Genomic DNA, 24,975 nt, shown 5'->3' with positions numbered 1-24,975 from the left:
TCACAGTATGGTGACAAGTGAATCCTCAGGTTTAATAAAAGAGAAAAGGTTTAAAAGTTTTCCGCGGCCCAGGCTCTCAGAAGAGGAGTGTCTGCATCGCAGAAACTCAAATTTATGCCTATATTGTGGGGGTTTAGGCCACTATCTGCAGACCTGTGAGTTGCGCAAGCCAAAGTGTGACGACAAGTCCTACCCTCTGGCCGAGTTTAAACAGGATTTTAGGCCCACTCCTGTCTCCACTGTGGCAGAGGTACTTGTCACAAAACCCACACTAAAAAACACTCTGTCCTATAATTGGGGTCCTTGGGCTAGGGAGCCCCATTATAGATTCAGGAACCAAAGGAGAATGTTTCTCTCCTCTCTTGATTTTCCTGTTGAAGCAGAGTTGCAAACTCCTGGAGCGGTGCCCGATGCCCGGGGTCCTGGAGCGTTTCCCAATGCCTGGGGTCCTGTAGTGGTGCTTGATGCCCAGGGTCCTGGAGTGGTGCCCGATGCCCAGGGTCCTGGAGTGGTGCCCGATGCCCAGGGTCCTGGAGCGGTGCCCGATGCCCAGGGTCCTGGAGCGGTGCCCGATGCCCAGAGTCCTGGAGCGGTACCCGATGCCCAGAGTCCTGGAGCGGTAACCTATGCCCAGAGTCCTGGAGCGGTACCCGATGCCCAGAGTCCTGGAGCGGTACCCGATGCCCAGAGTCCTGAAGTGGTAACCGATGCCCAGAGTCCTGGAGCGGTACCCGATGCCCAGAGTCCTGGAGCGGTTCCCGATGCCCTGGGTCATAGAGGGACATCGAATATTATAGCTCAGGTGTCAATACCAGAAGGGGTCTCAGAAGCTGTTACCCCAGGTAGGGACTTGAAAAGCGCAACTCCAGAGAAGGTGTCTAAAACCATGGTTCTAGAAGGGAATTCGCGAAGCAAAACCCCAGAAGGGATCTTTGAAGTAATATCCCCAAGTGGGGTCTCGAGAGACACAGCCCCAGAGAAGGGTCTAGAAGTCGCTTCCCCAGGAAAGGACTCAAGAGGCATAGCGTTAGTGGAGGTTCTGAAGGTTATAGCTTCAGCAAAAGTCCCGGAAGTCATAGTCCCGGGAGAAGTTTCGATAATTATCGACTCAGAGAGGGAGGCTGACGGCCCGGTCCCAGAGAGGGAGGCTGACGGCCCGGTCCCAGAGAGGGAGGCTGATGGCCCGGTCCCAGTAAAAGAATCCGAGGTGCCACCCCCAGCGGGGTTCCCGAAGGCCACTGCCCCAGCGGGGTTCCCGAAGGCCGCTGCCCCAGCGGGGTTCCCGAAGGCCGCTGCCCCAGCGGGGTTCCCGAAGGCCGCTGCCCCAGCGGGGTTCCCGAAGGCCATTGCCCCAGAGGGGGTTCTGAGGGTCACTGCCCCGGGTGGGGTTCAGAAAGTCACTACCCCGGGTGGGGTTCCGAGGGCCACTGCCCCGGGTGGGGTTCAGAAAGTCACTGCCCCTGGTGGGGTTCAGAAAGTCTCAGCCTCGAGTAAGGTCAGTAGTGACCAGGTCCTAGCAAAGCACTCTAGCCAGTCAGATGGGAAGGAAGCAGATCCTGACTCTGTTGATATCTCAACATCTATAATCTTTGATGGGGACTTAGTCCAATTTCTGGCGCTTTACAAAAACTATTACATCATTATGTTGTCTAGACCATTTTTGGGCATCACTTCAGAGAACCTTGTGCTCTATCTGATATATTCCTTTAGAGGGGAGCCTTTTGAGTGGGCATCCAATTTAATGAAAACTGAAGATCCCATTCTTCAGGATCCCCCAGCATTCAGTGATGCAGTTATTAAGAGATATGGTTCCAAAGAAATTGGTTCAGGTTCCTCTAGGTCACCCGTCTTATCTGCTGAGAGTCCACCGTATACTGTAAACTTGGCACAAGAGTCTCAGCCCGTTGTTTTGACTGCAGGATGTGCTTTTCTGTCTTCTTCTAATTGTAGTACTTTGCCTGAAAGTTCAGCTACCAAGGTTAAGAAACCAATCTCTGATTTGAACCCAGCCTTGCTGGGAGGTACCATCAGTTCAGACAATGTTTGGGGAATTACCTTGGTCAGACCTCAAGAACTTTGTAAAAATAAGAAGAAGAAGAAGAAGAAAAAGAAATAATTATTGACTCTTGCCTTGTTATAAAAAAAAAAAAAAGTTTTTTTTCCTTGTCTTGTGTCCAGAGGCCACCGTCAAGGGGGGGGGGGGGGGGGGGCACTGTTACAAGCTGTTGCCACAGCTTGTTTCTGTTTTCTTGCCTGTTAGACCAGTGTGTCAGTTTTTTTTTGTATCCCTTGTTTTGGAAAGTCTGAATTTTGGGGTCCGTTGACCCCTCCTCAAGGGGGGGGGGTACTGTTATGAGCCACGGCTGTGGCTCATTCCTGTTTTGCATTTTGGTTATGTATTTTATGTTATACTTCTGTTTCTGTTCCCCGTGGGTGTCATGGGGTGTTCGGAGCCCACCCTTAAGGAGAGGGTACTGTTATGAACCACAGGTAGTGGTTCATTCCTATTTTATGTTTATAGTTCTCTTGCAGGCCAGGATTTCCCTTTTCTCTGGTTTAGAAGATTCTTGTTTGCTGCCGGTGGTGAGTCTGTGTAATTGCAGCCTGTTTCCATGTGTTTGGCCTCACCTGTCTGCTAATTGCATCTTGTCAGTTTGGAGTCGTGCAACAGGGCAGCTGCACGACATAATTAATTAGGGCTCTCTGTTATATTCTGGCTCAGTGCAATACACAGACGCCGGTGATAGTTCTTGAGTTCTGAGCTAGTTCCTGCCCTTTCCTGAGTGTCTGTTCCAGTGTCTGTTCCAGTGTCTGTTCCAGTGTCTGATCCAGTGTCTGATCCAGTGTCTGATCCAGTGTCTGACTGGTCCAGTGTCTGATCCCGTGTCCTGCCGTGAAGCGTTCCTGTCCAGAAGTCCTGTGGCTTTGTCTGTGCCTGGTCGAGTATCTGGCTTCTTGGTGTCCACCGGTCTGTCGTTTGGGATTCTGCCTGTCCTCCGGTTCTGAGAGCCTGTGCCGGCTACATTGGGGGTTCCTGTCCGTTTGCCAGTATTTGTACCGGTTCCGTGAGTAGCGGCTTTGCCGCGTCCGTCGGCCTAGGCCGCTGTATTCCTTGGTTATATCTGTTACTGGTGTTTTGCAGAGGGTTCTGCATATGCTGTCACCGCCGGTACACAACAGTATAGTGTCGGCGTGTGGACAGCATTTCCTTTGTTGCTCTTTTCCTTTGGCGGCGTGCCGCACATGTATTTAGTTTTAGGGTTGTTAGTAGCCCCTAGCCTTCTGTTTGCTTTAGTTAGAGGTCCCCTTGTTATTATCCTGTCTCGGTTCACACCTTGTCTCACTCTAAGACCTGGAGGCATCGGAGGTGGGCAGACCTAATCCGCCCTTCAAACGCGGCTGCCGTGGGTCCAAGAAACCATAGTCACGCAGGCGTGAACTGACCACATGGGTGAAACAATGGAGGTAGGCTGCTAGGGGCTATTTCCATACCTCACCTTATTTCAGCGTCACGTTCTGGTGCTCTGGACTCACTACGCAACATCTCTCTTGTTCTGAGCACCAGGAACGTAACACTAATATTTGTTATTTTATTTCTCCTGTGGGCAACAATAGGATTTATGTGGGGAGAATAAGGATTTATGGGGGGAACAATGTGAATAATTCATGTGGGGAGCAATAGGATTTATGTGGGGAGAAATGTGATTGATTTATGTGTGAGCAACATGATTTATGTGGGGAGCAATAGGATTTATGTATTGAGCAACATGATGTATGTGGGGAGAAATGCGATTGTTTTTTCTGTGTAGGCCAATGTATGTGTGGATTTTTTTTACTGTGAGGGCCAATGTGTGTGTTTTATATTTTTTCTGTGGGGAACTTATGGTGTGCCTTGGCAATTTTAAAATATTGTTCAGTGTGCCGCGAGTAAAAAAAGATTGAAAATCGTTGCTCTAGTGTATGAAACAGCAGTAGCACTAGCAGGATGACCACTCGCAAACAAAGGCTGTGGCCTGGGCCTTTCCTTGCCACTGCACATGGTGTATGGCATGTTAGCAATTTTACGTTTTTCAGCAATATATTTTCCGTTTAGAGGTGAGGTTTTATTTTTCTTTAACTTTGTGAAATATTGGTTAGGTCTCAGGTGCCCTTTCTATAACTTTGTGTTCCCTGGACCGCCTTAAGATTTTGAAGTGCTATCATGACTAGTGCTAGGTTGCTGCTCCTGCTCTTCTATCGACTGATCCATTGACTCACAGCACTCCTAGTAATAGCACCCTAATGACGTTCTTTATTAACACAGTGCCTGAACACACAACTGTTTCATTGTAAATTTTTTTACATGGTGCTTGAACACACAAGTTTTAGTTTTATTAATTTACACAGTGATTAAACACACAACACTGTTTTTTTTATAGTGCCACAGAGCGTACAGTCCCACACACTCTCCCTCTGCCACTGGTGTGTGTCATGTCCTGTCTGGGCGTTTTTTGTGTGTGTGTGTGTGTGTGTGGGGGGGGGGGGGGTTGCAGTGTGATATGTCCTGTGTGTCTGTATGTTTTTTTTTCTTGCAGTGTCTCAAAGCCCACAGTCCCACACACTCTCCCTCGTTCTCAACATATTTACATGTGCAGCCAAAGATGTGGAACTTTTGTTGCAGGCAAGGTTCAAAAGCAACCCATGCAGACCAACACGTAAGTGTATATACACCTATTAGGAGGTGTATACTTTGCATCTAGTATAAGGCAGGTGCACCCTGAGGATAGTAGTAGTAAAGCAGACATACTGTATCTTGAGATGTGTACATCTCTGTATATCTGCGATAAGCACACTATTTTACTCTGCACAGTTCTTCTGAGTAATTGAATTTACACCTCTGCATCAGACCTAGGGATGATTTACTAAAAGGCGATTTTGAGTTCCATTCTATCTTGAGGTGATTTGGCGGTGCTTTGGACAATATTTACTAAAGGCAAAACCGGTTCAAAATCTGCCTCAAAATTCCCACAAATTCGACTTCAGACACAAATAAAACTTCAAATAGACCATCGGTACTTCCCCATAGACATCAATAGGAAAAGCTCATTTACTAACAGTTGATTTGAAAATAGAACCAAAAATGTATCAAAAATCACCATTTCAATAGAACCATCAGAAACAGTTCAATTTGATTTTAAATCATGTGGAATTGTCTGAAACCTCAATATGATAGAGAAAACAAGGTAGAGAAGCATATGGGGCACTCTGGCTGTGTAAATCATGGCATTTATAGAATCACCAATGATTTATAAAAAAAATACGGTTATGCAAATTAGCACTGTAGTGATGGTGTTTGTGGGTAATACAGTGCATGTGACATGTTTTTGACAAATAGAAATGCTTTTGTTTAATTTTGGCTGATTTTTTGGGTTCTATTGAGGGTGAATAGAACACAGAGCTTCAAATGGAACTTCAAACAGAAACCAATGCACCATCGAAATCAGAATGAAACATAAATAAACTGTTAGTAAATGTTCTATTATGAATAGAAACACTGGTCAATTTTTTGTTGATGTTGGTTCTATTTGAGTCAATTTTAAATAGACCCAAAATTGACCCTTAGTAAATTTACCCGTAGAGTATTTTTACAAATAGTGTGGTGCTTAAATGGGAGGCAATCAACTTACCGTTTGGCGGGATCCCAGCTGTCAGGAGACCGACGCCAGAATCCCGACACCCGGTGAAATACTGACGGTCGGAATCCTGACTGCCGAACGGAATCCCCGCTCGGGTGGTTGTCCATGCCACCACCCGAGGGGGAATATAACCCTTCGGTCGCCACCGGGCCCGAAGCGTGGCGTGCGCAGCATGCCCTTGAGGGGACACATTGCGTTTGCCGCCTGTATTCCGGTTTTCGGGATCCCAGTGTTGGTCTCCTGACCACCGGGATCCCGGAAGCTGAGATATCATATTGATCTCGCTTAAATGATGCATCCTAGCAGAGACAGAGTCCTTGTTTCAAAGTCTATATATTCACACAGCATATATATATATATATACATATATATATATTTTTTTTTTTCCGCAACAATTTAACAAATTCTTGGAGAGCCAGATTTAAAGTGGCAGTAATTTGCAACCTATTACATTTGGGCCTTCTGTATATCTAGATAAATAAATAAATATTAATAAATAAGTAGGACACTGTATGCAGAAAGGAACTGAAGGACTTTTCATGACTAAGTGAATCGGATATTTATAAACCGATCTTTCTCATGGTTTATCACAGAGCCCCATTACAAGAAACAACTAGATTGATTCTCAGGCTCTAGGTGTCACTCATTATGTTTTCACCACCAAATCATCTATTCTTTTACATCACGTAGGAAGAAATATATAATACTATACATAACAAAACAATGTTCACAGCCCAGTGAACAAAAAAACTTATTTTCCAGGTCAAGTAGAGAAATCATAGGAGTTTGAAGCCCCAGTTTTATCTCTGGCCAAAGTAGGATTAAATCCCAAATGATTCCCAGGCCTCCTTGTTTTGCTATTTTTTCCTATTGAGCAGCAATCTAGCAGAGACACGTCAGCTCTTCAAACAGCTGTCTGTTATTTGGACGGAGTCAGCTCCTAATCCAGCACAACTGCCACTAGAACCCGCTGAAGTGGAAATGTTACGAGAGCGCGCAAACAAAGCTTCTGGCAAGATGTAATGTTTAAGGGGCTATTACATCCCCCCTGTTTCCAGGCAATGGGTCTGCAGAATGCAAACTATTCATACTAGAAATCATTAAGAAGAGATGCATTGTACGTTTAAACAAGATGTCATTGGACCTTAGGCTGCAAATTGTTTGCTTGTAGGCGAAAATTACTACGTATATTAATCCTTCCATTCTATCACTCAGAAATGTATAACCATTTAAATAAGCGTACCGTACTATCCCTTTAAACCGGGACACTCATGAATTACACAGGTTCGCCAGATGCTTAAAACCAGGTGAAATGCAGACTTGAAGTCAGCCAGCCACAGAACCTGTGTAATTCATGAGGGTCCCAGTTTAAAGAGATAGTATGGTAAGGCTACATTTAAAGGAAATCCCTCTGTTTCAGGGGGGTGTAATAAGTGTTGCCAGCGGTCGGGCTCCCGACGACCAGCATACCGGCGCCGGAATCCCGACCGCCGGCATACTGACAGCTGGGCGAGCGCAAATGAGTCCCTTGCGGGCTCGCAGCGCTATGCGCGCCATGCTATCTATTCTCCCTCCAGGTAGGTCGTGGACCCCCAAGAGGGAGAAAAGTTGTCGGTATGCTGGCGGTTGGGATTCCGGCGCCGGTATGGTGGTCGTCGGGAGGCCGGCCGCCGGCAACCTGAAGACCACCCATTTCAGGGTGATAGCCACCAATGTAATTTTAAGAATATTTGAAATAACTTTCTGTATTTGAAAAGATTCATTGTATAATAACCACTTATTAAATAAAATGAGGTATTTCAAATATTTTATGTATATGTTAACTCCTTCAATCCCAGTTCCGATAAGTGAGCAGAGCATGTATGCCGATACCTGGATTAACAAGCACAAGCAGAGAGAGCCTTCAGGGAGCGCGGTACATAAGAGGAGGCAAACTGATAACTTACTGATTTAAAAGTGCTAAACACCTCTGTAATAGGGAGGGGTGCAGCCAGAACTTTGTGGGCCCCATAGCAACTTTTTGAAGTGGCCCCCGTCCTAATGCTTCTAGACCAGGGGTGGGCAATTATTTCAGCTTAGGGGCCACTTGACACTTTCCTGTCAGTATCCGAGGTCCACACACAAAATAGCAGCTCCCCCCACTTGCCAAAAATATAGGGACGTGGCTTCATGTGGAAGGGGTGTGGGCAAAAAATAATACAGATTCATATTAGGCTGCACAATAGTCTCCATTATTCAAATTGCGCCACACATCGCCACTTACACACATTACACCAGGTAGAGCCCCTTTTACACACATGATAGCAGGTAGAGCGCCCTTTAACACAGTATGGAAGGTAGAGCCCCCTAGTTTTTATACAGTACGGAAGGTAGAGCCCCCTTTTACACAGTACGGAAGGTAGAGCCCCCTTTTACACAGTACGGAAGGTAGAGCCCCCTTTTTACACAGTATGGAAGGTAGAGCCCCCTTTTACACAGTACGGAAGGTAGAGCCCCCTTTTACACAGTATGGAAGGTAGAGCCCCCTTTTTATACAGTACGGAAGGTAGAGACCCCTTTTACACAGTATGGAAGGTAGAGCCCCCTTTTTATACAGTACGGAAGGTAGAGCCCCCTTTTACACAGTACGGAAGGTAGAGCCCCCTTTTACACAATATGGAAGGTAGAGCCCCATTTTTACACAGTACGGAAGGTAGAGCCCCCTTTTACACAGTACGGAAGGTAGAGCCCCATTTTACACAGTATGGAAGGTAGAGCCCCCTTTTTACACAGTATGGAAGGTAGAGCCCCCTTTTTATACAGTACAGAAGGTAGAGCACCCTTTTACACAGTACGGAAGGTAGAGCCCCCTTTTACACAGTATGGAAGGTAGAGCCCCCTTTTTATACAGTACGGAAGGTAGAGCCCCTTTTACACAGTATGGAAGGTAGAGCCCCCTTTTTACACAGTACGGAAAGGTAGAGCCCCCTTTTACACATTAACATTTTATTTGGGATAATTAAGCAAATTATCCAGTGTCTTATGGCCCCTGGAGAAAGGTGTGACACAGTAATAGAACACGGGAGGGGGTGACACAGTGACAGAACACGGGGGGTGTGACACAGTGATGGAACATGAGTGGTGACACGGTGACAGAACATGGTGGGGGTGACCCAGTGACCGAACATGGGGGGGGGGGCACAGTGACAGAACAGGGGGGGAGACAGTGACAGAACACGGGGGTGTGACACAGTGACAGAACACGGGGGCGACACGGTGACAGAACACGGTGGGGTTGACAGTGACAGAACACGGTGGGGCTGATACAGTGACAGAACACGGGGGTGACACAGTGATGGAACATGAGGGGTGACACGGTGACAGAACACGGTGGGGGTGACACAGTGACAGAACACGGGGGTGACACAGTGATGGAACATGAGGGGTGACACGGTGACAGAACACGAGGGGTGACACAGTGACAGAACACAGTGGGGGTGACCCAGTGACAGAACATGGGGGGTGTGACACAGTGACAGAACACGGGGGCAACACGGTGACAGAACATGGTGGGGTTGAGAGTGGCAGAACACGGTGGGGGTGACACAGTGACAGAACATGGGGGGTGTGACACAGTGACAGAACATGGGGGGTGACAGAACACAGGGGGTGTGACATAGGGACAGAATATGGGAGGTGTGACACAGTGACAGAACATGGTGGGGTTGACAGCGACAGAACACGGGGGGAGGGGGTGACAGCGATAGAACACGGGGGGGAGTGACATGGTGACAGAACACGGGAGAGGTTGGTACAGCGAGAGCTAAAGATCTCTCACCCAACCTAAAAACAGTCTAACGACACTGCCCGCACACACAAATATACACACACTCTCACACACACACACACACACACACACACACACACACACACACACACACACACACACACACACACACTTTCTCTCACTTTTTCCATTAACTTACTGATCTGGCTGAAGGATGGATCTGTAGCAGTCTGGCTCTTGTCCCGTGTAGCTCCGCCCCCAGAGGTCCCGTGTAGCCCCACCTCTTCATCGTCATGTAGCTCCGCCCCCTTTTCCACTGAACACAGCCATTGTCACTGGGGACTCTGGAGGCGGGAGGAGGCTGCTACAATGCAGGCGCCATGCAGCAGCAGGGGAGACAGGCGCCGCCGGCAGCTCGGAGGTACTGCAGTGCAGAACAAAGACAAGCAGCTCAGCCGGTTGGGCCGCTTGTCATTGCTCGCTGGTGGGAGGCAGTGGGCCGGGCAGGATCAGTTTGCGGGCCGTATTTTGCCCACCCCTATTCTAGACCATAGGTCTGCAAACTCGGTCCTCATTACCCCACACAGTGCATGTTTTGCAGGTAACCCAGCAGGTGCACAGGTGTATTAATTACTCACTGACACATTTTAAAAGGTCCGCAGGTGGAGTTAATTATTGCACTTGTGATTCTGTGAGGAGACCTGCAAAACATGCACTGTGTGGGGTAATGAGGACCGAGTTTGCAGACCTATGTTCTAGAGAGACACTTCTCTGCAGCAGTTGTTAATTTTATGCTCTATAATAGTGCCCTAGTTCATTTTCTGAACCATGGTAGAGCCTTATTTAATGTTATGCCCCATAGTAGTGCCCTAGTTTCTTTTATGAATGGCAGTAGTGCTTAAGTTCACCTTATGTCACATTTCAGAGCTGCCAGTACATATTATGCCGCACAGTACCCCCAATACACATTATGATATATAGTGCTCCCCGTTCATATTGTGCCTCATTACAGTACCCCAGTTCATATTATATAACATTAAAATGTCCTCCAGGTCAGTTTATACCACACTACAATGAGCAGGTCCAGGGGCATACCTAGATATATTGCAGGGCCCAAGGAAAAAGTTTGAACGGACCCCTACTTGTGTTATGTACATTTTTCGCCCCAGGGGTGGGTGGACGGAAGCGTCATGCTTTGAGCAGCTGTACAGGCTGCAGAGTGCATGGCTGTCCAGATGCAGGGGCTGAGTGTCTGCAACAGTGCTGATTCCAGGACCCCTGTGCAACAGCACTGTTTGCACACCCCTAGTTAGTGGTTCTAAAGAAAAAACTTTCAAATTCTATACATTTTTCAACAATTGTAATAACAATAATTTAAGTTTAATTTCCAATGCAGGGGTAAGGTTAGGCAACAGTCTAGGGAGTAGACAGAGTTCAACACAGAGGTCAGGGCAGGAAGCCATCTAGAAATTAGTGAGCATTCAATACAAGAGCGAGGGCAGGCAGTGATGTAGAGAGTCGTAAGAGTTCAATGGCGATGTAAGGGCAGGCAGCAGTCCAGGCGAGTGGGGAAAGTTCAATGTAGAGTCCAAAGCAGCAGCTATAAAACAGAGGTTAGAGCATGCAGTGATTTGAAGCATAGTCAGAGTCCGAGACAGAGGTTAGGGCAGGCTTTTTCAACCAGTGTGCCGTGGCACACTAGTGTGCCGCGACCAGTTGCAAGGTGTGCCGCGGAGCCAGAGCAGCTTCCTGCACCTTCAGAGTGAACTGTTGGCCCGGGCTCTTCTTAGAGGATCAGTCGTGCTCTGGCCGTGACCTATGCTTTGAAGACGCGATGGTGTAATATCATAGGTCTCGGCTGCCGCCTCTCACCACCCAGCCAGCCCACCCACCTGCATACACATCTTCCAGTTCCCGCCTGCATACACTGCTTTCCTTGCCCACCCACATCCACACCTGCCCGACAGCCTGCTGCTCAGTATTCCACTATGAACCACCTCCGCCACTGAGGGACAGGGAGGAGGACAGCTGACCGGTAGGGGCTAATACTGTATATCTGTTATTTTATTTCTCCTGTGGGGAACAATAGGATTTCAATAAGATTTATGTGGGGAGAATAAGGATTTATGAGGGGGAACAATGTGAATAATTCATGTGGGGAGCAATGTGATTGTTTTTCTGTGTAGGCCAATGTATGTATGGAATTTTTTTTTACTGTGAGGGCCAATGTGTGTTTTTTGTTTTTTCTTTGGGGAACTGATGGTGTGCCTTGGGAATTTTAAAATATTGTTCGGTGTGCCGTGAGTAAAAAAAGGTTGAAAATCACTGCTCTAGACAGTAGTCATTAGTCAGAGTTCAATACACCTATTTTTAAAAATGACCACTACAATGCATACTCTAGTACAAATTACATAAATAAATGAGTTTATTCTTGCAGAAAGTATCTAAAAAAATTAAACCACAGCAGAGATCAAAGCTGCTCGGTGGAACATAACACATTACCGCGAAATTGACCTCAAGGAATGCATGTAAAATCGGAGAGTGAACATTTGCAAAGATAAAGCATTATTAGTGTTACTATAATTATAGTGCCAAAGATTCTAATAAAATTACATTTTTTTTTTAAATAATTCCTTATTGACATACTATTTTGTAAAATATCAAAAATGATCTTCCACACTATGGACAACATCAAAATTAATTTGGAAATCTACAGTGTGCTCAATGTGGCAAGTGTCACAATTTGCCCCTTATCATTGAAATCTCGGTGGTAAAGTAACTCCATGGTGGTAACTTACAGCATGATAGTGAAAGGTCAAAAAACTGTGTCATCAAGGCACCAACAGTTTTACAGTGATGCGGCAGAAGTACTGTACAGTGCATGTAGGCTTGTGTTGGTACCACAGAAGAAGGTGACAAAGGACCATCTGATAAGTACAGTGTTAAGTATTATGATAAGATGTAAATGGGACATTTCTTAACAGTGATACAGTATGAGTGTGTAGCACCTGCCTAGATGGATACCTCAGCATACCTGGAGGCAGGAGGTGAGCTCAATCTCAGGCTACTCTCACCTTTTATCAATTTCTCAAACGTAGTGCCTCCACATGGGGTTGTAGAGATTTGCAAGGACAGAGTCAACCCCTGTCTTTCTCCATATGATTGTCTCACTTATAAATCAGGAAAGGAGAAAAGTCAACAGAGGGCTTGATGCAGAGTTTTATGCAAACCCAATTGTTTACAAAGATGGCGGGGGAACTATGCAGAATGGATCCTGCATGATTGCTTGCAGTTACCCACTTAGTCGCAGCATGTGCATTTGTTGGGCGGTGTCCAGGACCGTTCTACAAAAAGGGGAGGGGTAGGCGTGCAACCTTCATGAACATGAATTGTTCCCACGGCCAATATGAGTAAGATTTGGCTTAGGCAGATGGCCGTGATTGTCACGATGGTGACTCAATGTTGCGTCTTCGGACGCAGCACTCAGACCGCAGATGCTGGCTGGAATCGTTTTTTTCCTACAGATGCTTCCTGCTACTTTAGCCCTTCAGCCGTACGGTATCACGCAGCCGCTTCCCTGCGGTTGTACAATACTTAACATATCGGAATCCGGCCCATAGTTCCATGCTGAGAACTGCAGGCCCAAGTAATGGAGGTAAAACCCTAGGAGGATTCTCTCTATTTGTTACACGTGGGGTGTGTTGCCCATAAGGGAACAACCCTATAACGTTGTAACGCTGCTTCAGTAAAATATTTTAAGTTTTTAAAATTCTATGTAATGCAGCTGAGAATATAATATGCATATGGCCCAAGATTATTATTTATAATATATAATAAATCTATACTTGGGAGAGCTAATGTACTTCAAGTTAATGATATTGGCATAGACATTTTGGTTGGAATACTTTATGATGACAACAACAAAATAAAATAAAATAAGCTGATGTGAATTATTGAACCTGTGGCCTCATGAGAATTGTGATGATTAATAATTTATCCAAGTGCATGAATAATATCGTCTTGCATTCGCCAAACGCACCTACTCCAGTATGTATCTGCTGTACTGTCAATGGATCCAGATAGCAGCATCACACTGGTATAATTGCAGAGCTATTAAAGTGATTAAAATGTTTCTCCTTTTCATGTTTATGCTGAATATTAAAAGTTAACATATTCAATATTTTAAAAACACAAACGTGATAGAGTATGTCCATATAAAATGCCACAGCATCTATAAGGTAACTTTATCTTTACTAGTTACTATTTATTAACACCACATTAGATGCATATTAGGCTCTGAGCCACAGTAACCAGTTACCAAATAGTAACATTCACATTGTTAGATCTGGGGTGGTGCTTTGCTATGGGCACGATTATATAATGAGTGACTTGGTGGCGGGCACACAGTAGTACCGTTTATTCACATAATGCCTCACAGTAATGTCCCTTATACATAATGCCCACAGTAGTAGTGCTCCTCACACATAATGCCCACAGTAATAGTGCCCCTTACACATAATGCCTACAGTAGTAGTGCCCCTTACACGTAATGCCCACAGTAGTGCTTCTTACACATAATGCACACAGCAGTAGTGTCCCTTACACATAATACCCACAGTAGTAGTGCTCCTTACACATAATGCCCACAGTAGTAGTGCTCCTCACACATAATGCCCACAGTAGTAGTGTCACTTACACATAATTCCCACAGTGGTAGTGCTCCTTACACATAATGCACACAGCAGCAGTGTCCCTTACACATAATGCCCACAGTAGTAGTGCTCCTTACACATAATGCCCACAGTAGTAGTGCTCCTCACACATAATGCCCACAGTAGTAGTGTCACTTACACATAATTCCCACAGTGGTAGTGCTCCTTACACATATTGCCCACAGTAGTAGTGTCCCTTACACATAATGCCCACAGTGGTAGTGCTCCTTACACATAATGCCCACAGTAGTAGTGCTCCTCACACATAATGCCCACAGTAGTAGTGTCACTTACACATAATTCCCACAGTGGTAGTGCTCCTTACACATAATGCACACAGCAGCAGTGTCCCTTACACATAATGCCCACAGTAGTAGTGCTCCTTACACATAATGCCCACAGTAGTAGTGCTCCTCACACATAATGCCCACAGTAGTAGTGTCACTTACACATAATTCCCACAGTGGTAGTGCTCCTTACACATATTGCCCACAGTAGTAGTGTCCCTTACACATAATGCCCACAGTGGTAGTGCTCCTTACACATAATGCCCACAGTAGTAGTGTCACTTACACATAATGCCCACAGTAGTAGTGTCACTTACACATAATTCCCACAGTGGTAGTGCTCCTTACACATATTGCCCACAGTAGTAGTGTCCCTTACACATAATGCCCACAGTAGTAGTGCTCCTTACACATAATGCCCACAGTAGTAGTGTCCCTTGTGCATAATGACCACAGTGGTAGTGCTCCTTACACATAATGCCCACAGTAGTAGTGTCCCTTACACATAATTCCCACAGTGGAAGTGCTCCTTACACATAATGCCCACAATAGTAGTGTCCCTTACACATAATGCCCACAGTGGTAGTGTCCCTTACACATAATTCCCACAGTGGTAGTGCTCCTTACACATAATGCCCACAGTAGTAGTGTCCCTTACACATAATGCCCACAGTGGTAGTGTCCCTTACACATAATTCCCACTGTGGTAGTGCTCCTTACACATAATGCCCATAGTAGTAGTGCCACTTACACATAATGCCCACAGTAGTAGTGCTCCTTACACATAATGCCCACAGTAGTAGTGTCCCTTGCACATAATGACCACAGTGGTAGTGCTCCTTACACATTATGCCCACAGTAGTAGTGCTCCTTACACATAATGCCCACAGTAGTAGTGTCACTTACACATAATGCCCAAAGTAGTAGTGCTCCTTACACATATTTCCACCAGTAGTAGTGCCCCTTATACATAATGCCCACAGTGTATGCAGGTGTTCCACTGCCATCTTTTGTTTTGCAGCGGCTGACATAGCCACCCTGAAAATGGTCCTGACACGCCTGTGTTGTCCGCAGCACTGCCCCAAAATGCCACGTCGACACCCCCGACAGACGCTGCTGTCAATCAAAGTGCGATCGCATCCCTGCACGATGCAATCTCACTGTGAGGGTACGCACTCATTTGCGATTTTTGGTAATCTGTGATCCAACCTGAATGAGGGCTAAAGTCTCTCTGCATGTTTTAGATCTGCCCCACCTGCAGCGCAGCTTGGTTTTACCAAGGTGCAAATTGCTCCCTTATTTTGCTCTTACTCCTAACTCTGTACCTTTCTCAGAGACCCAGGATCTCTAGATCTATTTACATAGATGTCCGCGGTCCTTTAGTACGTGCCTCCCAATTGCTTATACTGGGAAATCATGAGAAATGTGCAGGGGCTAGGAGGAGGAAGAACATATATTCCAGGGGCTTGCTGAGTGCTGCTGATGTAGACTGTCTCCAACTCCTTTCCTCTTCTCTAAAAGCACCACTTTGATCCTCATTCACCAATGTCATGGCGGCAGTGATGGGACATAACATCCAGCCTGAGCGGGACAAACCTGTTCTAACATTCCAATTAGGAGAGTACAGTAGAACAGAGACTCCAAATCTGGGACTGTCCCACTTAAGATAGGTACACTCAATACAATTCTTGGGCCAACCTGACACACATTGGTTCATTGGCCTGATGATTATTTTATGTGTACGCTGCACTGGGGCCCAAAGGTCGGTCCAAAACCCAAGGGATAGGCTCTCAATATATTGTGTCTGCCACATGATATGTAGTTCACCTTCGTTTTGGTATCGATCATAAGTGCAGTGTGTATGGACCTTAGCTTAATGTCTACCAATAGTTGTACAGAGACATTGAGGCTAAGGAATTGTTTTGAAGGTAACAATTATTGGGTAGTGTGTACACTGTACAACGGGCGATTTCGGAGTCATATTGGTCAGTAAAAATCAGTCTAGTTGTTTGGTAGATATTATAGTTTGTGCCTAGCTTTAATCGTATCCCAAATTTTAAAGATTTCCTCCTGGAAATTTTTGCTTCTGTCTTCCAATTGTGGCCAAGTTCATACTGTAGTACTATTCCTCTTGGTTTCCTGCACCTCTGCGTGACATTTTATTTCTGGGTTGTTGTTTTTTTGTGCTTGTTTAATCAAACATGCATGGAAAGGGAGGATAAAATTTTAATCTATTTCTCAGCAGCTATCTAGAAAAAACATGCAACACACACGTAAACTTCATTACAGAATAAAAAGCCTTGAGATAGTGGATTTGTTATGAAATCCAGACACCCCCATGTGTTGTTTGTAACTCCAAAAGAAACAGCCGAGGCCCACAGCGGCCAGCGCAGAGACAATGTTTCTGTGTTATGTCTTATTTTGGTTTTCAATGGTGATAAACATGAGAAAGGGAACTGCTGACTTTACACAAGATTCTCTAAACTGGCAAAAAATAACTGTGTCTGTCTTTGGCCCCAGTCAATAAAAACACGGAAGGTCTGGCAATGTCAGTGACAAGACAAAATAAATTTCCAACAACTAAATGGGCCCACAATGCCTTTTTACTGAAAGAGGAAAAAGACTTTTCATCCCCTTTCTCTGGGAGAAGGAAACGGCTTTTGGCAACAGTGACAGCACTTTAGTGTAGAGAGTTGCGGATTTTTTTTTCTTTGATTTTACAGAGAGCAATAAATATATCTTTGGCGTCTTGTACAGAATATCTATATAACTTTACCCTGAAATAAAGCCCCTCTCAGTCTGCTCACATAGTCTAGATTTAGTGGTACCATAGTTTTCTGCCAATTCTTAAGGATCTTAAATACACCCATTGTTTATTCTTAAAAGTAAGTAAGTAAATGGGGGGGAAAACGTTGAGGAGAAAATTTGAATAAATTGCTTTAAAGAACCATTTGGGGTGCATGTAGGTATGTTTCTTACTGTTACTGAATGTTTTGACTTTATAAAGGTGTTCTACACCCTAAATTAATAATCAGCCCAGCACCTACCAATCTACTGTATGCCCATTTATAATGCCAGGACTGATTTTTCAATTTTGCCTTCTACAATTGCAGCGAAGCTGCAGAATGTGCTCAAAGCTGTGCTATGCAAACATTGTCTTCATCCCTGCAGCAATGACCTGAGAGCTTAGTACCTTCTATAGAAATCTGTAGAACATTGCTCGATGTCTACTGTCCAATTATCATAGGTTGATGCGTCGAACAGATAAAAGTGGAGAAGTTGCACAGAGTAACCAATCAGCTTCGAGGTAGTATTCATCAGGCACATTCAGGGGTGGATCGGCCATAGGGCTTACAGGGAAGATACCCGGTGGGCCAATGTGCATGCGGGGCGGTTTTGTTTGTGGACATGTGAGGGCTGGTGCTGCTGCCATGGTTACACGGTATACCTCTGGTGTTGCACATGTGAGGCCACTTCTACAAATTTTTCCAGGGCCACATTCAGTTCCCAATCTGGCCCCATGCCAGCTTTAAAGGAAAGTGCAATGGAATATGCTAGCACTACAACATGTTAATAAAAAAAATAATATACAGTTGTTACAGCCAAGAATTATAAAACCTCTTGGTGTCACTGGGCCTTTTAACGAGCAGTGAAAATTTGAAACAAATTGTAATACCAAACGCTATATTATACATTTAATTTTTTTTCCCTGTGGGGTTCAATTTGTTTTATTGTTTTCTGTGGGGGCCAATGTGTTCTATTTTTTTCTTGTGCAATGTTTTGGATCTGCGCTTGCGTCTGAGTTGCACCATGCATCCATGCACTGCCCTGGTGTTCGGACAGAGTTGCAGTACAGAGTCAGACATATACACCAAGAAATATATTATAAATGTGTTGGGCATTCCTGTGTGGTTACAGGGGATTGACTTATCAGACGCAGATGTAACATAGGGGAGTCATTCATATCTGATCGCTGGGCTGCTAAATTTGCTGTCCTGTGTTCAGATAGTCGCCACCTCCAGGGGGAGAGTAAATTCGCTGTGCAAGTGTGCGTTTGCATGTGTACGCCAAGCTGCTAAAATTCACTTTGTGCAGTCTCTGCGCAGCCCAGGACTTACTTCTACAGTGGGATCACATCAGGCTGATCGGGCCTGGAGCTGACGTCAGACAACCTCCCTGAAAACGCTTGGGCACACCTGCACACCTGCGTTTTTCCGGACACTCCCAGTAAACTGTCAGTTACCACCCACAAACGTCCTCCTCGTGTCAATCACCTTGCGAACACCCGTGTGAACGGATTTTTTTGCACCATCACGTCGCTGACCAGCAATGCCCTTTGTTGCTGTCCGATGCATGTGCGCATTGTGGTCCATACGCATGCGCAGTTAGGACCTGATCGCCCGCTGTGTGAAAACACACAGCAGCAATCAGATCTGAATGATCCCTATACACAGCCGTAACTAGGTGTGTGCTAGTGGTGCATGGCTCACAGCGCAGACGCGCTGGAGGCGCAGGACCACTAGCAACACCTGGCCACTCCTCCGCTCGCCCTCCCGCCGTCATCGGCTGGTGCGCCTCCTGGCTACATCTCACATAGGTAGCCAGGCAACACTGGCGCTGCAGCTTCCCCACAGCTCCCTCCCTTTCCTTGTGCTGGGAGAGATGACGTCTCTCCCAGCCCGCCCCCAGCCTACCCACAATGCCCTGCGAAGAGCGCAGCATAGGGCAGGAAGAGGAGAGGGAAGGCACATCTCTGTCATGCTGGCTCGTCATAGGTGAGTCTCCCCCCACCCCAGCCTGCCTTAATGTGTAAAAAAGGGGGACTGTCTGCCTTAATGTGTCAAAAAGGGGAACTGCCTGTCATACTGTGTAAAAAAGGGGGAATGCCTGTCACACTGTGTAAAAAAGGGGGACTGCCTGCCTTAATGTGTAAAAAAGGGGGACTGTCTGTCATACTGTGAAAAAAGGGGGACTGCCTGCCGTAATGTGTAAAAAAGGGGAACTGCCTGCCGTAATGTGTAAAAAGGGGTACTCTGCCTGCCGTAATGTGTAAAAGGGAGCTATGCCTGCCATAATGTGTAAAAGGGAGATTTGTGTCTCGCCCCTTCCCCGCGAAGCCACACCCCTATATTTTTGGCGCGAGCATACGGTGCGCACTGGCCCTGATTTATATATGGGGGGGGGGGGAGCTGTTTCATGCACACAGCGCTAAAATGTCTAGTTACGGCACTGCCCCTACAGTGTGGGCGCCTCATTCCTTGGATATTTGGATGCACGGATGTACACCATGGAAGGGCATTATAGCGTTGTTTGCATAAAGTCACACATGCAACTGCAGCAAAACATGCAAGGGAAGCTGCAACTGTGTCCAAATCAGAATCAGACCCTATAAGGAGGAATCCCTGCCCCTTAACAGACCCTACCCCCACAACAGACCCCACCCCCATTAGGGCTGTTTCCATAAATTTCCTAGGCTGGTTTTCCATCCCAATCCGCCCTTGGCTACATTATATAAAATTATAGGTTTAAGCTGATTATTTGATACATTAACCCTATAGAAGATCAGTTCTTGTGATTATCTCAAATTTACAAACCTGAAATAGGTCCCTAGAAAAACAGGCTGATATTGTTGAACCTTTTACTTGATGAATATTAAGGGCTAGATGTAAAAGGGTGCAATTTTTTTAGGTGTCTAAAAGATCACACCAAATCACACATTTGTAACTTGCAATTTAAAAAAAACAAAAAAAACCCCGCAATTTTAAGGTTAAAACGGGATTCGCATGCTATTATTGGCAATTTTTTGTAATAAAAACATTCGGTTTTTAGGTCATGTTTTTATTACTTAGGGGGTAATTCAGACCTGATCGTAGATGTGCTAAATACGATCAGTTTCCGTGGCATGCGGGGGGACGCCCAGCACATTGCTAGTCCGCCCCGCATGTCAGGCACTACCCCCCCGCTGCACAGGTACAAAAGCATCGCACAGCATTGTGTTTTTCTTTGCAAACATTTACTGAATTTTGTTAATGCTGAAGAATAAAATAAAATATTGTAGAGTAAAAACATAAAAATACAGTACGCAAACATAGATACTGTATCTCAAAATGTAAATTTCACATAGAATCACATGTAGCCAGACAAATAGGCCCTCCTTCATATTTGTACACAATGGAGGATGTTTGCAGAACCGAAAAATTATCAGCAGACTGCGCATGTGCTGCAATCACAATGTACATGCGTCAAGTTTCCTTTGCGATCATGCTCACAGTGAGGACTTAGGGGTCTATTCATGAAGCAGTGAAAAGAGTGGGAGAGGTGAGCCAGTGGAGAAGGTGCCCATGGCAACCAATCAGCTGCTCTGTATAATTTTATAGTATTCAAATTATAAATGTTACATCAATGCTGTTTGGTTGCCATAGGCAATTTCTCCACACTTTTCACTGCTTCATGAATAGTCCCCTTAATCGTAGAGTGATTGACAGGAAGGGGGGGGGGGAGTTAACGAGAAGTGGCGGGGAAAAAAGCAAGTGTTTCATGGCCATTTTGGGGGCGTGTATCTGCATTCAGCTGCAATCATGTATGCAGAGAAACATGGCGCCAGTGTCACTACTGCCGCGGTTAGTCTGTGTAGCCGTAGCCAGTCTTGCGCATAGGCTGTGAACCTGTACACAGTTGCGAATGAGTTTGCGATAACTTCGATGAATGTTTCTTTTCATTTCAGGTCAGCAGCTTCACTTGCTAACATTAGCAATTCCGTAGCCTAGCATACAGGAATTAGCCCCATAGCGTAAAGAAAACCAACAAGAAGGGGCCTAATTCAGACCTGATCGCAACAGTAAAATGTTTCTCTAATGGGCAAAACCATGTTGCACTGCAGGTGGGGCAGATATAACATGTGCAGAGAGAGATAAGGGGGGGTACATACGGAGAGATCCGTGCTGAAAATCTAAGCAATCTGACTAGATTGCTTAGAACTTAAGCACGGATCTCTGGTGCGTATGCCCCCCCCCCAGCGATAGTGATGCGCTGGGCTATCGCTGGTGCTAGATTGAGCCTGCATGCGGGCTCAATCTAGCAGGTCACTCACTTCAGCGCTGTGTGAAGTGAGTGCCCCCCTCGCTCAGCACACATCGCGTTGTGCTGAGCTGGGGGAGAGATGTGTGCTGAGTGGTCACTTATAGATCGCTGAGCACACATCTCTAGGTGTGTACCCCCCTTTAGATTTCGGTGGGGTATGTTCTAACTGAAATCTAAATTGCAGTGTAAAAATAAAGCAGCCAGTATTTACCCTGCACAGAATCAAGATAACCCACCCAAATCTAACTCTGCAAATGTTATATCTGCCCCCCCACCCCCCCCCCCCCCACCCCCACCCCTGCAGTGCACATGGTTTTGCCCATTGGAGAAATATTTTGCTTTTGTGATCAGGTCTGAATTAGTCCCAAAGTGGACTTTTACACTGTGTTACAGTTTTTAATCTTGCTACAAACAGGAGAGGCAAAATAAGTAAGTCTTCTAGTAGTGTAAAAAGAATTGTGGTTACTGCATATTTGATGCTTTGTGGAACTGGAGGGAGTAGGTTCAGGCAAGAGACCCATTCTGTTTCCAACTCACAATACAGAACATTCCTTATTTGATGTTTTGCAGTGTGGTTTTATGTGGGAATGAGAGATCCACTTTACAATCCAGATTTCAAAAAGGGAAATTCTTTGACGGTGCAGTTTTAACTTTAAAATGCTAAATACGGTTACCCAAATGGCATTTTCTAACATACATCCTTTGAACTTTGAATTTGAAATAGCTGAACCCATTCTTGGACCAGAGTTTATTTACAGATGAAACCGTAGCGGGCCTGACTTCATGGAGCTGACATCTTGCAGGAGCGATGCATACTTGTCTGACAAAACCCGATTCAGCACTTCTGTGAATTGTCTGCGCTTACAGTACATTATTCAGACTTGAAAGCTGGAAAATTATTTTTCAAAAAGGGAAAATAAATATGAAAATTCGAACTTCATTTTGGCATAATGGCTACAAACATATAATAGAACATACACATGTATAATGTCTTTAGAATATGAGAATATTTTTATTTCCATGGAGTTTTAAAGAAAACATTATGGAGTAAGAAATATTCAGCGTGCCATGATTTGTAAAAAAAACTTGTCCATATTGATATATTCCAGCTGTCGACATTTTAACCATATCAACATCTTAGTGTTGACATAGTGGATGTCTGCTAATACCCCTTTCACATCGACAAATCACCCGGTATCGACCTGGCATATTGCACGGTGTAAAAGCGCCAAGTCCAAATTCCCGGGTCGCCTGACCCGGCAATTCAACCCGGGTTATAAGCAGTGTTATTCTCGGGTTGAATATCGGGTCAGTGGCTGCGTAAATGGATTCCCGGGTCGATGCGAAAGTTGTAGGGTTCTAACCTTTAGAACTCCAACCTTATTGTATAATTGTGCTGCCAACAAGGAAGATGGTAATGAAATATATGTAAAGCAAAAATGATTAAATATAACATGGTGAGATATGATTATGGGAGGGATGTACATCCACCACTTACCGCGTACATACTAATTGCATATGTACTTATAAATGTGATTAGTATGGCAAAGGACAGCTCTCACGATAAGAACTGTCCTTTGCAGTGTGTGGACTTCCAAGTTTAGGACCCAGGTGTCCCTCTACGCGCAAACAAATGACGCAGGGGGTGCTGGGAGCAAAGTGCGAAAAGAAGCCCATTGGATAACACCATATCTATTGGATAACGCCATTCAAAGGCGGCATTACCCACTTTCTCCAAGCTCAGGAATACATTACTTGGTGCATATGAAAATGTGGTAAAACCTCCGAAAACGTGATTTTCATGATTTTTATCGCATTTTATGCTTGTAGCAATACAATGGTGACTGACATCACCTGATGTTGTCTCAGGCGTAGGGCTCATCATGAAACGACAAAAGTGTCCTCTTACATCCTTGCTGCAGTCATGCTAAACAGCCCTCCAAGTTGCGCCATGCTGTGGCAGGACTCAGTAGCACTGAGCGTCTTTTTTTTGCGTCTTTTTCCGTGAAAGTGCATGTTAGACACAATGTAATGCAATAGGACGCCCAAACAGCTTCTGCTGATTAAAATGATATGCAGCATGCCTATATTCTGTGTGTAATAGCGGTTCTATCTGCATCTGAAATGAAACGTTAGTGTTTCCCAGGAAAACACTGTAGCATAGCATTTTGTATGCAAATACAGTCACAGTCACACACAGAATATAGGCATGCTGCATATTATTTTAATCGGCAGATGCTGCTCGTGCGTCCTGTTACATTACATTGCATCTAAGACGCATTTTCGGGGTAAAAGACGCAAAAAAAGACGTTCAGCATCACATGTTATGTGTAACGCGACTTGTAGCACATGGAGCAAAGTTGTAAGAGGACACATCTGTAGTTTATAGTAGGTTATATAGTGCACTAGTTCCAGTTATATACTGCATATTATAATTAACCATGCAGATAATACATGCATTCTAAATATATGTGAAAATAAAGCTTATCCGCCCATTACGAATGCTCTTCCTCAGTTTCTCAATCTCCATTTTTTTTCCAACATGTATCCTGTATCAAAACAGAGAAAATTCTTGCCTTGTAGTGTACCTCGTCTCTCCTTTTATCACATCTGTTGGATAATTAATAGCATTATGTGTGCAACAAAACACTTGTAGTATCTGGGGTCTGATTCAGAGACGCACGTGATGCCAGTGTTCAGGTAGTTGAGCGATTTTTTGCAAATGTGCAAAAGTTTTTGATAACTCTTTTGGCACATGAATTACACAGAGTGTACACACAATGGTGCTGTTGCGAAAAGGTATCCGAAATGTTGCGGAAAAGTGGCAGGCTCCAGTGGCAAATGCAGGATTTCTAGAGGGGGGTTTACAAATGAAGTCCACAATCTCCCACTCTGTGGAACATTACAGCAAGTGCGGGAGTCTGGGGGAACGGTAGAAGAACCTAGTAACGACCCTGGACATTAATGTAAACATTGTTCTTTTTATACACTGAATACTGTAATGAAACAGTATTAATATTTAACACTTACTATAGATGGTCTCTAGTATAGGCTGTATCATTTAAATAATATTAATAAGTAGTCAGGAAAATGTTAAACATACCATAATAAATAAATACACAAACATAATAGAACCAGTACTGCACTTTCTAAGCACACATTCTCCCACTTCATGATAAGGCTCCTGTCTCTTCTTCCTAATAACTACTCTCTGGTTCAGTACATTGATTGAGGGCTCGGGGGATGATTGTCCGCTGCCGATGTACTGCAGCTCCAGGAGTGCGGGCTCCGGAGGCTCTCAGCAGTGTTGAATATTCCGCTGCCTCAGGTATGTACAGCCCGCACCCTCGGCTGCTGATATCCGGCATGCTGCTCCTGCTGCTGGCTGTCCCCCCGCCCGGCTCGGCCACCCAGTTGTATGGTGAGAAGGGCATATCAGTGCCCAAGGTTTATAC

Source organism: Pseudophryne corroboree, chromosome 1 (genome assembly GCF_028390025.1).
Source record: "Pseudophryne corroboree isolate aPseCor3 chromosome 1, aPseCor3.hap2, whole genome shotgun sequence".
NCBI lineage: Eukaryota > Metazoa > Chordata > Amphibia > Anura > Myobatrachidae > Pseudophryne > Pseudophryne corroboree.
The sequence above is the reverse complement of the archived record's forward strand: the minus strand, read 5'-3'. Positions refer to the sequence as shown.